Source organism: Muscardinus avellanarius (genome assembly GCF_963383645.1).
Source record: "Muscardinus avellanarius genome assembly, chromosome: 4".
In the NCBI taxonomy this organism is placed as follows: domain Eukaryota; kingdom Metazoa; phylum Chordata; class Mammalia; order Rodentia; family Gliridae; genus Muscardinus; species Muscardinus avellanarius.
In genome coordinates this window covers 90,557,714-90,576,257 of record NC_137789.1, presented here as the reverse complement: position 1 = coordinate 90,576,257, position 18,544 = coordinate 90,557,714, and the positions used below count along the sequence as shown (strand labels likewise).

Genomic DNA, 18,544 nt, shown 5'->3' with positions numbered 1-18,544 from the left:
TGTGTACCAATCAGCATGATTTTGTGCAAGTTAGTTTGTATTCTTTGTTTTTATTTTATCAACATAGTTTCCTCTGGCATTATATACATTTTGAAATAACTATGATTCAAAATATCATAAAGAAATAGTAAATATTTATAAATAATATGTTAATACAATTTTTGTCTCAATTATGTTTGATAGTTCTAGTTATATTTAAAAAGTATGGTTCTATTTGTGACTGAATCTGTAGATATATAATAATTTTTCATTTCTGATAGCTTATTTAAAATAATAAAACATTTGACTTTCTCCTGTAGTCAGTAGGAATAAAGAACAGGCTCTGTGGATGAAAATTTAGGCCAGTTTTCTATCTGCTACCATGAAAACAGATTTGTTTTGGTATTAGAAGGGTTTCAGTTATAAACTTATATTCATAAATAACTAATCCAGCTGGGCGTTGTTGTGCACACTTGGGAGGCTGAGCCACGAGTATCTCAGGTGCACAGCCAGTCTCAACAACTTAGTGAGATCATGTTTCAAAAGAAAAAAGTCAAAATAGGGCTCCTTGGTTCAATCCCAAGTATCAAGAAGAAAAATATAAAAGTAATCCATATGCTTTTGCATGAATTATTTTCTTGATTTTCAAAGAGAATCAATTATGCTATTGTCATAAACCTCTTCATACATATTCTATATATATCTGACCATAAAATTTCAAGTAAATTGGTCATAATTTTGTATTAGATATAGATAATATTAAATAAACTATTCTATATTACAGGTGATCTTAGAAGCATATTTTAATGAAAATTAAAGAGTTCTCTTAAATGTTCCATGGAGTTAACTTACATTATGATATCCCTCAAAGCACAAGACTAATAAAATTGGAATATCATATAAGCATTATCACTTGAAATAAATATTAATGGATATGAGACAATTCCATAACAATTATAATGACATGCTAAAATTTTCTGACACAATTATAAGATAAATTTAGAATGAGTTTTAAATTTTTTTGGGTGTACATTGTGAAGTAATTCCAGTTTTTAGCTTATATTATAATCCTAAGTACTGAGAAAAAAATGTCAAATTAAAATATTCTAGGAGAATTTCTGCTTTTTGGGCATTGTTAAATGGATTCTATTAAAGAATAATTTACTTTTATCAAGGTCATTAAATGTAGAGATCCTCCATGATATGAGAATAACTTCCTGAATCAATGATGTGGGAGCAGTTTCTGGCCTCCATGATGTGAGAGTGACTTCATCCTCCATGATGGGAGAAGCCTGCCCTGCTCTCAGATCAGAGAGCAGTTTCCAGCCTCCATGACGCAGGAACAGATTTTGTACTGCATGATGTGAGATGGGTTTCACCCTCTATGATGTGGGAGCAACTTCCATTCTCCATGTTGTGAGAACATCTTGGGCTCCATAATGTGACAGCAGTTTCTAGCCACTGTGATGTGGTGATGTGAGAGCAACTTCCAGCATCCATGACGACAGGGGCTTCTGGCATCCGTGATGTGAGAGCAGTTTCTGGCATCCATGATATGACGGGCTTCCAGCCACCATGACATGAAAGCAGCTTCTGTCCTCCAAGATGTGAGAGCAGTTTCAGGTATCTATGATATAACAGGGGCTTCCAGCCACCATGAGCTGCACAACTGCGAAACTATGGAGCCAGCCAAGATGTCCATCAACAAATGAATGGATCACAAAACGATGGGATGTGCACACAATAGTATTTTACTCAGCCATAAAAAAGAACAAAATTATGCCATTTGCAGGGAAATGGATGGAACTGAAGAACATTATGATAAATGAGATTAGCAAGTCAAAAAAGTAAAAAGTCAGACGTTCTCCCTAATATGCAGAAGTCAGGGAGAAAATGGAACAGAGGAGGGACTCTAGACAAAAGAGCAGAAACCTTAGATGAGTAAAGAAGATGATCTAATTTAGATGAGTAAAGAAAGGGATAGAAGAAGAGAAGAGGTAAAACCCTAATTTGCATGATGTACATTCACAAACATATCAAAGTCAGTCACTAAGCTGGACCTGAAAAGGAGGGCGGGGAAGGAATTGGGTGGGAACTGCAAAAGCGCTAAATGGGTGCGGAGTGCATGTATGTCTCTATCATCCTGTACCTCATACTGATGTATGATTACAATGTACCAATAAAATAATAAATAGAAAAATTAAATATATGTGCATAAACACAAGACATTATTCATATAAATTGAATTTTACCACTAGATAACTCAGCCTCAGTCAATCACTTTAATTTAACAAATAAGAATGGGGAGAATATTCACACTGTTCATGATAACAGGCCATAAACATGCAAATATGATACAAAAGGTTTATTATAAACCAGGTATGGTGGCACATGCCTGCAATTCCAATACTTTACTTGGGAAGCTGAGAAAGGAGGATCAATCACAGGTTTTCGGCCACACTCAAAAAATTAGTGAGGCCCTCTTTAACTTAGTGAGATCTTGCTTCAAAATAAAAAATAAACCGGGCATGGTGGTAAATGCTTATACTCCCAGCATTTAGGAGGCTGATATAGGATGATCGAGGTTCATGGACAGCCTCAGCTACTTAGGGAGGCCCTTTGCGACTTGGTGAGACCCTGTTAAAAATAAAGAATAAAAGCCGGGCGTGGTGGTGCACGCTTGTAATCCCCGCGCTTGGGAGGCGGAGACAGGAGGATCGCGCTGGTTCGGAGCCAGCCTCGCTGGCTTAAGAGACTCTGTTTCCACATAAAAATGTTAAAAAATAGGTCTGGGAGTGTAGCCCGTGGGAGTGTAGCCTGGAGGTAGAAGGGCTTCCAGGAACCCCAGTACCACCAAAAAAAAAAAAAAAAAAAATACATGTAACTTTCAAATTGCACTGTTAAATCAGAAGCCACTAAGGGTCTAATACTTAACCATACTTAAAAACTAAGAAATTAGTCAGCCACAGTGCATGTGTGTGAACTCATTCTCTTTCACTCCACCAAGAGAACAACCCATGAACTCTGGATCAGATACAAAAACGATTCATTGCTCATAGCATAAGGAGCAGCCAAAGTGATTACCTTCAGGATGATTCCCTGAGCTCTAATCCCATGAGGCAATGCAGCAAGGGTGGGATGTCACTAGTACACAGCATCACGGGAGAATAACCCCACAATTAAGGAACTCCAATTTTTTATTGGGTTGTAATTCTGTTTTGCTCTAAAGGAAAGGATTACTCATCACTGTAGTATGTAAGCAAATCTTCTGTAAGGAAGGAAAGAGAAGGTTTCTAATTTTTATTACCCTGGGACGTCTCCAGGGAAGGACAGGGGACTAGCTTTACTTTCCTAGAACTTCTTTATATAAACACTGGCACTGTGAACGCCTTTGTGTGGAGGAGCCAGACTATATAGGACATTAAAATCCATGAGCTGTTTGCCAAAAGCTCCCATCTGGAAATAGAGATAATAATGAATATATTGAGATTATAAAGACATATTATAAGCTTTAGATGTTAAGGTGACTAGCATACAGAACTAAGTGAGACTAGTAGTTGGAATAAACCTTTTAGAGAGATACTGAACAAGAGTGCGTTCTCCTTCTCCTCCTCCTCCTCCTTCTTCTTCTTCTTCTTCTTTTTTTGGTATTGGGGATATAACCCAGGGGTGTTCTACCACTTAGCTACACCTCCAGCTTATGAAGTTGCTGACAGTCTCACTAAATTGCTAAAGCTAGCCTCACACTTGCTATCTTCCTGTCTCAGCTTCCCAAGTACTGGGATTACAGATGTGTGACACTATGCCCGGCTTAGACAAGAGTGCTTTGGATTCACTAGATACAAAATGTTAGAAAGAAAGGAAAGAAAGGAAAGAAAGGAAAGAAAGGAAGAAAGAAAGAAAGAAAGAAAGAAAGAAAGAAAGAAAGAAAGAAAGATTTCACTATCCATTTGGAACAATATATCAACCATCCTATGAAATGGGTATATTATTACAAAATCCAATAATGACTACTTGTATAAACACAATGAAAACATCTCCTTTTATGCTCTTTCTCAAGCTGTAAAATGTGACTCAACAGTGGATGATGTGAACTATAACTAGTCACCACCATTGTTTTCTTTTTTCTCTTTCTTTCTTTTTTTCTTTTTCTTCTTTTTTTTTTTTTTGGTGGTACTGGAGATGGAACCCAGGGGCCTTCTACCTTTGGGTTACACTCCCAGACCTATTTTATATTTTATTTGGAAACAGGGTCTCTTTGAACCTGCAAGATCCTCCTGTCTCAGCCTCCCAAGCATGGGGATTACAAGCATGTGCCACCATGCCTGGCCACCGATATTGTTTTCAAAATCAAATAGAAAAAAGTAAAATCTCAAAGTGCATTGTGGGTTCAAGCAACATACACTGGTGTGTGTGTGTGGGGGGGGGCAATGAGGATGAAACCAGGGGGCATTCTACCTCCGAGCTACATTCCCAGCCCTTTTTATGTTTTGAAACAGGGTCTCACTGAGTTGCAAAGGACCTCACTAAATAGTTGCTGAGGCTATCCACAAACCACGATCTTCCCATCTCTGCCTCCTGAATGCTGAGATTACAAGCATGCACCACCATGCCTGGCAAACAAACAATATGTATATTTAATGAACATTTTTATTTAAACATATATATCATATATAAAATTATGCAAGATATATATACATAAAACTGAAAAGTGTGTGTATACATATACAAATATACAGTCATCCTTGATAGCAATATAAACTGTAACTCTTAGTATGGATTCATCGGCAGATATATTCATTTGGTTATAAGATACATCACAGTCACAGTATATCCAAAAATTTGAATTTAAAAACAATACCTAATGTTTATCCACAAATTAATTCTGAAGAAAATAACAGAGGAAACCTGAATTGTTTTTTTGTTTTGTTATTTGTTGCGGTAGTAGGGCTGGAACCCAGGGGCATTCTACCTCTGAGCTACACCCCTGCCCTACTTTTTTTCTTTTTAATTCTTTATTTTTAAACAAGTTCTCACTGAGTTGCAGAGAGATTCACTGAGGCTGTCTGTGAAACCACGATCCTCCAGTCTCAGCCTCCCAAATGCTGGGATTATAAGCCTGTGCTACCACACCCAGCTGGAACTCAAGTTTAAAGGATAATGAAGCTGGGTATGTTGGAGCCTGCCTACAATTCCAGTACTTGGGAGTCTGAGAAGGGCTGAATCACAGGTTTGAGGTTAGCCTCAACAACTTAATGAGACCTTCAGCAAGAGAGACTTTTTAAAATTAAATATATAAAGGACCATGGTTGTAGCTCTGAGGTAGAATGCCCCAGGGTTCAATAACTAATATAAAAAAAAACTATAATGAAATAATTGAAGGACACTGATCACAAGATAACAGTAACAGACTAAGTTATAAGAGAGAAAAAGTAAATGGTCTTAAGTTAGAAAAGAAAAAAAAATTTTTCCCCTTAAAGACAAGTTCTGGCTATGAAGCCCAGGTTGGTCTTGAAATCGTGAGCTCAAGTAATCATCCTGCCTCAGCCTCCAAAGTAGTTGGGAACACATAAGAAAGCCGAACACTTTAAAATTCATTCCAAGGTAGCCAGGTGTGGTGGCGCACACTTGTAATCCCAGTACTCAGGAGGCTGAGACAGAAGGATCCAGTTCGCAGACAGCCTCAGCTATTTAGTGAGTCCTTCTGCAACTTAGTAAGACCCTGTTTCAAAATAAAGAATAAAAACATAGGGCTGGGGGTATAGCTCGGAGGTATGATGCTCCCGGTTTAATCCCCAGTAGCACAAAAAAAAAAAAAAAAAAAAAGAAAAGAAAAGAAAAGAAAAAAAATTTCATTCCAAGGAAAATATGCTTTTATGTTTACTTTTAAAAATTCTATCTGTATATCTTCATCAACTCATGTGACTCCAGTCTTTTTTAGAAATATGCTAAGCATTAACAAAATAAAAGGCATATTAAACTAACAAAACACCAAAGAGGGTTTTAACAAAACAAAACTGAACCTTTTTCCACCACACACATTGTATCAGCATTCTTGATTGTAAAGGGGTAATTATATATTTTAAGTATTTTATGTTCTTCTATCCCATTGGGTCATTTTTCATTTTGCCAGGTGGTAAAGAAGTTTTTTTTTTTTTAACTTATACATACTCTAACAATTTTAAGAAATTATCTGCTGAGATATTTAATTTAAAATGCTGGACATAAACATTTTGCCTTATCACAATATATAGTCATGTAGGCTTAGCCAAGTGACAGACTCAAGATATGTATATAAAAATATGAAAACATTCACTAGTATAACTAAATCCATACATACTCTTCTGATTTTTAAAGCATTATAATGCATATAGTTCCAATAACCACAATCCCCAAACCGGATAATTAAGTGAAAATGAGGAAAAAAAAAAAACCCTACCAATTCTAACTTAATTTTCTCTTTGAATTGGATAAAGGTTTTTACACAAATAATTAAAAATATAACTAAAAAGAGGGAGATGCCATGAAATTTTGGAACAATGGTAGACCTTGGACATCAGAATACAATAGTCACGAAATAAAGATTATCAAATCATCTGAGAGCTCCCAACTGCCTGTAGGGGAGCACAGAGCGGACCTTTTACACCCTGAGCTCTCATCACACCTGCTGCTCACTCATTATGACATTATCAAAATGTTCATCAAGTTTTCCTTAAGACGACACCGATAGATATATTCGTCCAAATAGCCATAAAAAGTTGAAGTTCATCACATTTTTCCTAAAGCAGTATCCCAGAATCAACACTGACTCAAATATAATTATTTTAAAACCTACTTAAGGATTTAAAAAATAATTATCTAAGAATATTAGGTACAAGGAAATTTTATGGGAAAATTTTTATTTATGCAGAAACTGTACAGGCATAAGAGATGCAATTTTTTTACAAAAATAAACTGCATATAGGCACTAGAATACTTCTGTGAGTCAATGAGGCTGTGCATATGATTCACATCGGGACAGCACACTATTTGTTATACTGATAAAAAGATAAAAATTACTGGCGCCTCCGGCAAGAACTTATTCCAGATGCTCAAGAGAATGTGTTAACTTTTTCCTATTATCATGTGCAACGTATGTTCAACAGCAGTAATCAGTGAAGAGACTAACCAAAGTCAGCAGCTTAGTTGCTTGTATGACAATTCATACACAAATTTGTGAAATACATATATTAAAAACTGCTTTTAAAATGATGCTTTTTTGGGGACAATGAAACCCTTCTCCTTTTCCTTCTTTTTTTGTGGGCATTGAATCCAGGGGCATTGTACTTCTGAGCTACACACTCAGCCCTACTTGATTTTTTATTTTCAAACAGGGTCTCACTAAACTACAAAGGGCCTAAACTACAAACTTATGATCTTCCTGTCTCAGCCTTACAAGTACTAGGATTACAAGAGTGCATCACCACACCTGGCTAAAACCTCTTTTCTTAACGTGGAATGATTTAGAACATTTTTAAAGCTATATTTCTATTGTGGGACTTTTTTCCTGTCATCCAGAAAAAGCATTCCTTAAACCCATAAGGAACTATACAAAATCAAATAAACCAAACATTTAAAAAATAAGACTTTATGAAACACTTTAACCACGCATTAAAATAAAATTCTTTTCCCAGTTTTAAGAAATTGTTTTGTTTTTCAAAGAAAAAGAAAGCCACAATGTAAGAAGTATAACTTGATGACTGAAAACTAGAAAAAAATGAACATAAGCACATTGATTATAAGCTAATTAGTTAAATGGTAATAAAGCACCAAAATAAAAAATCAGGTAGATTTGATAGCATATTCCTGTAACCCTGTACTTGGGAGGCTGAGACAGGAGGATCACAGGTTTGAGGCCAGCCTCAGCAACTTAGTTTCCCATATCCTTTAGAACTAAACATTTCCCCTTATTCCAGATAACTTCAAACAACCAGCATCTTCATCTTTATGCCTAAAGAAAATGTTGCCCTAGAACCATTAAAAGCTATTTTGCCACCGCAGTCCCAGGCAGGAGAACAGACCTCTGGCGTACGGGTCACGATCAGTAAATAAACCCATTTTCTTACATGTTAAAGGAGTTAATCCGAAACCAGTTTTAACACTGATGTTTTCCTCCCAGAATCTGCCCATAAGATAAAGTTTTTGCAACCTATCATGGTAGCTTGGTTAAGAAATTAACCTTTCTTAGCTATCTTTTCTTCCTTGTACCATTTCCCATCACTTTGCCAGCATTATCTCCCAAATAAGCACTGCTTTAAATCTTTGGCCTAGTTTCTGCTGTTGACAAAAACCAACAACCATGGCAAAATAACTCTTATTAAAGATATTTGTAAATTAATACAGCCACTATAAAAAGCTGATAGGAAATCCTCAAAGAAAGGAAACAGAACCATATGCTCTGACTGGACCACTCTGGGCATGTATGTGAAGGAAAAGATGGCAGCACACAAAAGAGAGACCTGCCTACCCTTGTTTGTCATGGCACGACTCACGAGGGCCGACATGGGGAAGCATCCTATTGCCCAGCAACACAAGAAAGGAATAAAGAAAATATAGTGCGCGTGTGCATGAAACACGCATGTATGTGTGTGTGTAAGCACGCGATGGAGTATTATTAAGCCATAAAGAATGTAATCGTGTCATTTGCAGAAAAATGGATGGAACTAGAGGACACTATGTCAAGACAAATAAGCCAGACAGAGAAAGGCAAGAATTACATGTTTTCTTTCCTATAAGAAAACAAACAAAAATATGAGGTGGAAGCAGAGATAGATGAAGAAGGGCGGGAGGAAGAGAAGCAAGGGGAAGAGAAAAAGGGGAGGCTGAGAGAGGGTAGGAGGAGGGTGAGTGTGTACAAAGTACAATGTATGCACCTACAGAAATGTCACAGCAAAACCCACTGATGTGTGCAGTGAATATGCATTAGATTACAACAAATTAAAATCTCTGGAAGAGTAGTGATAATAAATAAGATGCATGTACTCAGTCTACTTCCTTTACTATTTCAAAACTCTTTTCAACTGTAAATTAACTGCATCTTTTTTTTTTTTTTTTTTGGTGGTACCGGGGTTCCTGGAAGCCCTCCTTCCTCCGGGCTACACTCCCAGACCTATTTTATATTTTTGAAACAGGGTCTCTTACGCCAGCGCGGCTGGCTTCGAACCTGCGCGATCCTCCTGTCTCCGCCTCCCAAGCGCGGGGGTTACAAGCGTGCGCCACCACGCCCGGCTAACTGCATCTTTCTCTCATAAAATTAATACACACTTACCAGTTGAAACTGAAATCTTGGAAATTTTCATTTGACCCTGAAAATTCATGTTAACATAAGAATATATACACAAAAGTTTACAGAAGCTTTATTAATAACCACTAAAAACTGAAAATACAATTATTCCTCTAGAGTAGACGGATATACAACAGCTACAACACATTACAGTGATGGGAAGGCGCTCCACTGTAAGAAAACAAAACCACAACAAACATACAACAAAGTGGATGAAAGATGCGCTTGTGTCACCCGAAGGAAGCCACATTCACAGGCTGCACGGCTGACCGCACTCCATGACCCCAGCTGAGCATGGCTCAGGTGCTCAGCAGAGCCTGAACGCGGCACTGCCAGAACTCTGCGTAGCCATCTGCAGCAACAGCCCAGATGAAGTGAACAGTCACTCCTTCAATCACTTACTGTGACACTAGGAGAGAAAGGCGACCCTGGAGAGGGTCACATGACCCTAGCTCCATTTCTCTCCATAGAATGGCACACCAGTCAGGGATGAAGGAACCAGCATCGACCTGGGGTTATATCACTACCACGGGAACCACAACAAAAGGCTCCTTCAGTTTTATAATCGTAAAGGCTTGGTGAACCCAAGGGAGGGGAGGGTTAAAAAGAGGACGGGAACTGCTGTGCGTAGTAGTGCGCACTTGTAACCCCAGCATTTGGGAGACTGAGACAAGAGGATCATGGTTTTGTGGCCAGTCTCAGCTATTAGTGAGGCCCTTTACAACTTAGTGAGACCCTGTTTCAAAACAAAGAATAAAAAGTAGGGCTGGAGTGTATCTTGGAAGTAGAATGCTCCTGTCTTCCATCCCCAGTACCGGAAAAAAAAAAAAAAAAAAGTACTGAGTCATAGTAGAAAGAAAAATGTCTCTAAGAACCCTTCCATCAAGGTCTTGAGAGAATACCCAAGGATGACCCTGCCAAAGGTTCCAGATAAAGAGAAATCCAAACGAAGATGCCTGAGCTAGATGCACATTACGTGTTAGACTACGAGATGTGTATCGAGTCTGGCACAGAAAGAATGACCATTCACCATGAAACCTGCCGGGTAGAACCTTTATAATTACCAATAATTGAGTCTGAAAATCACACACACACACACACACACACACACACACACACACACACACACACACACACATGTGTTTGTCAAAAGCAAGAATCCTTAGAATCAAACACTGGAAAAGATAAAACCACAAAAGCAGAAGACACTGGGGAACAAAATTTCATTTCACCTAAAACTAATAACAAAAAAGCCTGTTATTAACTCATGAGCACAGACAGAAAACATGAGACGCCTAGGTAAAAGACTACTGTTTATGGCAAAGCACAAAACATCAATAAATCTGCACAAGTTCCCTACACACCAAGTCCTACGGCGGTGACACGGCTCAGATGAATGCTCTGTGCGGTGTGTTAGTGTTGGCAAGTGAGGAGCACCGAGCGCGGGGGATCCACGAATTGTATACCAAGCGGGAAGCTGGTTCTTTTTCTAGGGAGAGGAGTTGTTGCCGCATGTCACGAGTCTACTAGCTCCATATAGAACCCGGAGAAATGGCCAAGTAAAAATAGTCAGAAACTTACAGTCCTGGCAAGAAGAAAGGAAGAAAGTGGTGGTGCACACCTAGAATCCTAATACTTGGGAGGCTGAGACCGGAGGATCGCAGGTTCAAGGCCAGCCTCCGCAACTTAGCAAGACCATGTTTAAAAAAAAAAAAATTAGCCGGGCATAGTGGCGCACGTAATCCCCACTCTTGGGAGGCTGAGACAGGAGGATTGCACAGGTTCAAAGCCAGCCTCAGCTACTTAGTGAGGCTCTCAGCACCTTAGTGAGACCCTGTTTCCAAATAAAACAATATAAAATAGGTCTGGGAGTAAAAGCCGGAGGTAGAAACCCTCAGGGTTCCACCCCCAGAACCACACACACACACACACACACACACACAAATTAAAAGTACTAGGGGAATAGCTCAGAGGTAGAATGCTGCCAGGCTCAATGCCAAGGGAGTGAGAGAGGAAGAAATACTGTCTCAATCAATAAACACAGAGTAGAGGCTTGGTAAGAATTGAGATGGAGGAGAGGATGACTGTACGGGGATACAGGGGAAGGGGTGATGGAACTAAGCTATATTTTATTTTATTTCTAATAATGGTTGCATAACTGTGTGCATTTGCCACAACTTAGAGAACTGTACACTATAATGACCATTTTAAAGTATGGAAGTTACAGCTTAATTTTAAAAGTAGAAAAATAGTTAAAAAGAGAAGAAAAACAATTAAAGAAAAAGACACTTAGAAGCCTGTGGTAGCATCCCTGTGTCCCTTCCTGCGTATGCCTACTTTTAGCTGCCAGCTACTTAATGTGTGCAGTATTCATCTAAAGTTAATTAGCTATACTTTCAGGTACACGTAACTAGCTATTCAAACTTGTTAATAAGATTCACAATTTTTAAATCTTTTAAAACAGTTTTTGAGAAAGAATAGATTAAATTTGCAAACAAAGCTGGGCACGGTGGCGCACACTCGTAACGCCAACATTCTGGAGGCTGGGAGCTGAGGACCAAGTTCAGCCTCTGCTACTTAGTGAGGCCGCTGCAACTCAGTGAGGCTCGGTTTCAAAAGCAAAGACTAAAGGAAATGTCTGGGGGTGTAGCTCAGAGATACGATGCCCCTGGGCTCTAGCCCCAGTATCGCCAAAAAAACCCAAAAAAAAACACCCACAATAAATTAAAAATTAGTATAGTTTAATGTGGGCCTTCATTTCTCTAAATTAAGATATCAGAAATACAGTAACACTTAGCAGACAGCCCTTCCCACCACCAATATTAACTCAGAAACAGGACAAATCCTAAAAAATTGTTAAATTGCCATTGTTCATGTTTCTGCTATTGACCAGTGATCTAAATACTCAGCTTAGTAAGAAGGTTTTTAATAGAATGGAACATCTGTTTTATGTTACATGGGAGACAGCAGAATTCTTCCTCTCTGACTGGATTATTAATGCTCAAGCCTTCTATGACATTATATTCTTCATTCGTGTTCCTGCACTAGCTCTCTAAAGTGCAATGTACCCCCTGATGTAATACATTTCCCTGTTAACTGTAAAATACTGTAGAAGCCATAATTTTAATGTGACATGCTGGTATTTCTTTTTTAAAACCACAAATGCATTTCTTATTCTCAATCACAAATTTAAATTTCTTCTACATTCCCAGCCCACCAGGCATTTTTCTTTTAAAACAGCTGAAAAAAAATAAAAGATTTCAATTTTTCAGTTTGCCATTTCATTTTTTATAGACTTTTCCAACTAACTCAAAATACAAAAGTTTTTAAAAAACACTTGGTTTTTATCCTTTTACAATGAAAAGAGAAATAAACTTAAGGAACATTCTGAATTATTTCTGCTTCTTAACAAATAGGAAAAAGCCCATGATGCACATAAAATTACTTAAAATAATAAATGTGTGTGTGTGTGTGTGTGTGTGTTTGTTTGGGTGGTCCTGGAGGTAGAACCCAGGGGTTTTTCTACCTCCGGGCTATCCTCCCAGACCTATTTTACACTATATTTGGAAACAGGTTCTCACTAAGTTGCTGAGGGCCTCACTAAGTAGCTGAGGCTGGCTTCGAACCTGTGCGATCCTCCTGTCAGCCTCCCAAGCGGGGGGATTACAAGTGTGCGCCAACACACCCAGAAAATTTGTAATAATTTAGGCAAATATCTTTAATGTCCTGTTAATGTTGAACTCTAGAATTATTTTAACATGAATGCTTTCATTTTCAAAATATTCAAAATATAACATGCATTTTGTTATTAAGATTTACAACAAAACTTATCTGTGACCATCTTATATCTCACTGGTTAAACTGAGAATTAAAATAATACTTAGGACGGAGTTGTATTTCTAATATCTTTTGGCTTTTCTTGTGCAATATTTTTTCCAGTATGAACTGATTTTGACAAAATTGAGACAAACCACATCACTACTAATGACTCTCAATTAGGTCTTCAGTTCATTTCCTTTGCCTAAGTCTGAGAAGACTCCGTATGGCTTAAACCACTGGTATTTTTTACTTTCTGCCAATGTAAAAACCATGCCTTTCTGTGTTGAAAACATTTCCATGAATAATTATAATAGCCTCCAAAGAGACCAGATGGTAATAATTCTAGAAAAGACCTAGAAGCTACCCATAAGTTTACCTTTTCATAATCTTACTATCATAATACAGTTCTTTGTGCTATGCCATTAAAAAATACTGGTGATAGAAAAATGAATAAACTATTTTATGTATTAAAAGCTATATAACCATGCTAGGGTCCTTAATGACTGCATACAGCTCTTATCTGATGTTGTTACCATCAACAATTCTTAAGACAGCATGAGGCTAACAGACTTTGACATTAGTAATCAAATTATATAGTGATTTTTACAATAGAAAAATAAATTACTTTCAAAGTAAAAATTCAAGAAATATGACCAAGTTAATGGCAGCAAATAACTTCAATTAAAGAAATTGAAATATAGGCTGGTATAGTATTGCTACTGATTTTATTTCATTATTCTTGCAGAAACATAATTAAATTATTCTGGTCTTGCTATTCCAATTGAAGTAAAATGAATTATGCAATCATTATTACTTGTATTGATTATAAAATCATTCTATTTATTTAAGAGTATCTTGTTTGTGAGAAATAAAAGTCAAAATGTGTTTTCAAAACAGGAAGCATTATTCAATACTTCAAAAACACATTGCAATACATAAAATTAAAATCGTAGCATGTCCTGCCACTGTAAAAAGCAAATCATAGCCAAAGAACACCTTATTTTTGTACTTTCAGACTAAAGCTATAATATTTGTATCCTATACTAGTATAATTTCTGGTATTAAAATACTCAGAGCTCAAAATAATTATGTATACAAAAGAAAAAGAAAACTACTTGGAAGGCTGAGATAGGAGTATCACGGGTTTAAGGCCAACCTCAGCAATTTAGCAACACACTATTACAAAATAAAAATAAACGAGACTGAGGGTGTAACTCAGAGGTAGAACACCCCTGGGTACAATTCCCAGTAAACCACCCCTACCCCATTATCTCCTAATAACAATGTCTAAAAGGTATTTTGTCTTTTTGTTTGCTATTATAAATGAGCTTTATAGCTTTTCTATAGTCTATTAACTTAAATGCTTCAATTTATACACTTCAATTTAAGGGTTTCAAACAATTTTAAAACCACTGAATTTATTGAACCTGTTTCTAACAAATTTTCACTTTATTTTGTTGTGTTTTCCATGCCAAAATTAAGTGGGAATTTTACCTTTTTGTCTTAAATCTTATACCTACTTTCTCTGAGTTGGCTAATAATGCCAGTAAAATGTTAAGTAATAGGAATAATGAAAATCTTTGTCTTGTTCCTAATTTAAATTAGAATATTTCAATAAGTTACCTGATATATATATATTATTGCAGGCATTAGAGTTGAGAGAAATAGTCTATCATGTAAAGGAATTATATATGTATTATTATGAATGAATGTTTTGTTTCTTTTTATTTATTTATTTTTGTCGGGTCTCGGGATGGAACCCAGGGGCATTCGACCTCTGAGCTATACCGTCTGCCCTATTTTTTTTTTCTTTATTTTGAAACAGAGTCTCATTAAGTTGCGGAGGACCTCTTTAAGTAGCTGAGGCTGTCCAATGATCATGATCCTTTGGTCTCAGCCTCCCAAATGCTGGGATTATAAGCGTGCGCCACCACGCCCGTCTTTTTGTTTCCTTTTTAATTGTGGTCTTGAGAACTGGATTGAACCCAGGGCCTTGTAAGTGATAGGCTAGTGATCTAACACTGAGTTACACCTCCAGTTCCTGACTGAATTTTTTAAGCATTTACAAAGAAATCCTACCTTTTGGTTTATTGATATATGAGCAAAATACATTCTTTTAGCTGGGCGTGGTGGCGCACGCTTGTAATCCCCGCGCTTGGGAGGCAGAGACAGGAGGATCGTGCAGGTTCGAAGCCAGCCGCGCGCACTGGCTTAGGAGACCCTGTTTCCAAATAAAAATGTAAAAATAGGTCTGGGAGTATAGCCCGGAGGTAGAAGGGTTTCCAGGAACCCCAATACCACAAAAAAAAACATTCTTTTTGATTTATGCTTTTATTCAAGCATGATAATGTAAATCATGTTGACAATGATGCACACAGTTCTTGGTGCATGCTCCCTCCCTATTCCACCCCTCCCCATACAAGCTCTGAGACTGACACTGGTATTTTCACATACATACACAATGCGGATGGTAGTTCACTGAGCTTCACTCTTCCCCCTTCTCTTCCCCTAGACCACCATCCTGGCTCCACCGAGGTTTCTCTTCCATTATTTGGGGTCACTCTGGTATCCTAATTACTTCCTAGCTTCTGCATATGAGAGAACACATATGACCCTTCACTTTCTGGGACTGTTAATCTCACTTAACATAATGTTCTCCAGGCCCTTCCATTTTCCTGCAAAACAGATTTTCTAGTATTAAGCCATTCTTGCATTTCCACAGTTAACGCAAAACTTAGTCACTGTCCATTCCCCCCCCCCCCCCCTGTGGTGCTAGGGATTGAAGCAAGGGGCATTCTACCTTACAGCTACACTCCTAGCCCGATTTTTTATTTTTTACTTTTTTGTTTTGTTTTGTCTTTGCAGTACTGGGGATGGAACCCAGGGGCATTGTACCTCCGAATTACACCTCCAGCCCTATTTTTTTTTTCTTTCAGTATTTTTAGGTTTCTTTTTTAAAAAGGGTCTCATTGAGTTGCAAAGGGTCTAAGTAGCTGAGGCTGTCTGTGAACCAAGATCCTCTGGTCTCCGCCTCCCGAATGCTGGAATTACAAGCTTGCTCCACCACACCGCGCCTATTTTTTTATTTTTGAAACAGGGTCTCAATAAGTTGCAAAGGGCCTCATTAAGTAGGATTACTCCCACTGAACCTGCAATCCTCCTGTCTCAGCCTTCCAAGTACTGGAATTGTAAGCATGCATCACCATGCCCAGCTCACTGTCCATTGTTAATGTGGTACTAGATTCTGATTTCAAATGCTTTGAGATTTTTACAATAATAGTAACATTAATCCGTAGAGTTAGTTTTGTGCCCTGCTTCCTTTTCTTTCTGTTATATTTTTGGGGTTATGGTATCCATGACATCAACTTTATAAAAAATAATCTAGAAGTTTTGTCTAGTTTAGTCTTGTTATGGAGAGAAAACTCTTTAATAGCCTATTCCATAACCTATATAGGTGCTATTCTATTCTAATTTTTTCCTCTCTTTTTAGAGTGAATTTAGGCAACTTATTGTCTTTTAGAAAACAGTTTATAAAAGTCAGGCACACGCTTGTAATCCCAGTGTGTGGGAGGATCGCACGGGTTCAAAGCCAGCCCCAGCTACTTAGTGAGCCTCTCAGCAACTCAATGAGACCCTGTTTCCAAATAAAATATAAAATAGGTCTGGGAGTGTAGCCCACAGGTAGAAAGCCCCTGGGTTCCACACCCAGTACTAAAGAAAGAAAGAAAAAAGAAAGAAAAAAAAAAAGTTTATGTCATTCAGAGAAATTCAGATGTAAGTTTTCAATGGAGTATTATTTTTAAGGTGATGTTGGTAGAGCACACTGAGTATTCTTGGAATTGTTGATGATGAATTTTAATAAACACATTCATTTAATTCTAATGAAAATAAGATAGGTAAAATTTTTTATCTTGGAGAAATTTAACAACTTTTATAAGAGTTTACAATGCTAAGCCGGGCGTGGAGGCGCACGCTTGTAATCCCAGCATTCGGGAGGCTGAGACAGGAGGATCACAGGTTCAAAGCCAGCCTCAGCTACTTAATGAGGCTGTCAGCAACTTAGTGAGACCCTGTTTCCAAATAAAATATAAAGTGGGTCTGGGAGTATAGCCTGGAAGTAGAAAGCCTCTGGGTTCCTCCCCCAGTACCACCACCCCTCCCCCCAAAAAGACAAATATAATATAAAGATATACTTTCAGCCAGATACTTGCTATCCCATTACTTGGGAGGCTTAGCCAGGAAGACCACGGCTTTAAGGTCAGCCTTAGCAACTTAGGTCCTTACCAACTTAGTGAAACCCTGTTTCTGTTTCAAACTAAAAAAAATTAAATAGGAATGGGATATAGCTCAGATGTAGAATATCCCTGGGTTCAATTCCTAGTACGAAAAAACAAAAACAAAACAAAAAAGGTATACTTTCACAGATGGAAAATGACTTGTTTACTAAGGCACTCACTGAACTAAATATAACCATTTAAATGTGCCACAATAGACAGGCATGGTGGCTTATGTCTGTAATTTTAGTACTTGGAGGCTAAAATAGGAGGATTGCAGATTTGAGACCAGCCCCAGCAACTCAGTGAGACCCTGTTTCAAATAGGGCTGGGGATGTAGTTCAGAAGTAGAATGTTTCTGGGTTCAATCTGTAATATCACTAAACAAACAAACAATGCCACAATAAGGGATTTACCTAACAAATTATAATACAGTCTCAAAATGGACTATATATCCACTGAAAAGAATTAGTCTTATCTATTTTGAATTGATAAGAAACAATCCCCAAGATAAATTTAAAAAAGGTCAGGTTACAAAACCGCAAGTACACGACACAGTATGCCAAAAGATACAAAACAAATATAACGGATATGATTTAGGGTGACTTAGTGGGATGGTTTTTGGTTTCTTGTTTCTCACCAGGATTCAGTCAATAAATTGGCCAGAGCTCCAATCATTGAAGAGCTGACTGGGGTTAATGGAGCACTGCACAGTATCATGTAAATACTGATATGGGAGGGCTCCTTAGAGCAATTCTTCATTTTACCTCACCAACACCTCTATATAGATGTATACTTACCTATCTTTAGGGCCAAACATATCCACAGTCTAATCTCACCTATGCAATCATTGCAAATTTCCTTCAAAATCTGACCTTTCATTGCATGATAATAATATAAATAAGACTTTCAATGTGAGAGATCAAAACCAGAACCTTGCACATGCTAGGCTAATGTTCTACCACTACGCTACATCGCCAGCCCTAAACAGATTCCTTTTTATTTTTATTTTTTTCCTGGAAGCCTTTCTACCTCCAGGCTACACTTCCAGACCTATTTTATATTTTTGAAACAGGGTCTCTTATGCCAGCGCGGCTGGCTTCGAACCTGCCAGATCCTCCTGTCTCCGCCTCCCAAGCCCGGGGATTAC

The 18,544-nt window shown here is 37.8% G+C and overlaps 1 protein-coding gene across 3 annotated transcripts in view; it reads right to left on the bottom strand.

Annotated features, from left to right (window-relative positions):
* ADK (adenosine kinase) overlaps positions 1-18,544 on the bottom strand; it is a gene marked incomplete at both ends in the record, with an annotated part of 558,240 nt that overhangs the window by 378,247 nt on the left and 161,449 nt on the right. The gene's annotated exons all lie outside the window — the stretch shown is intronic.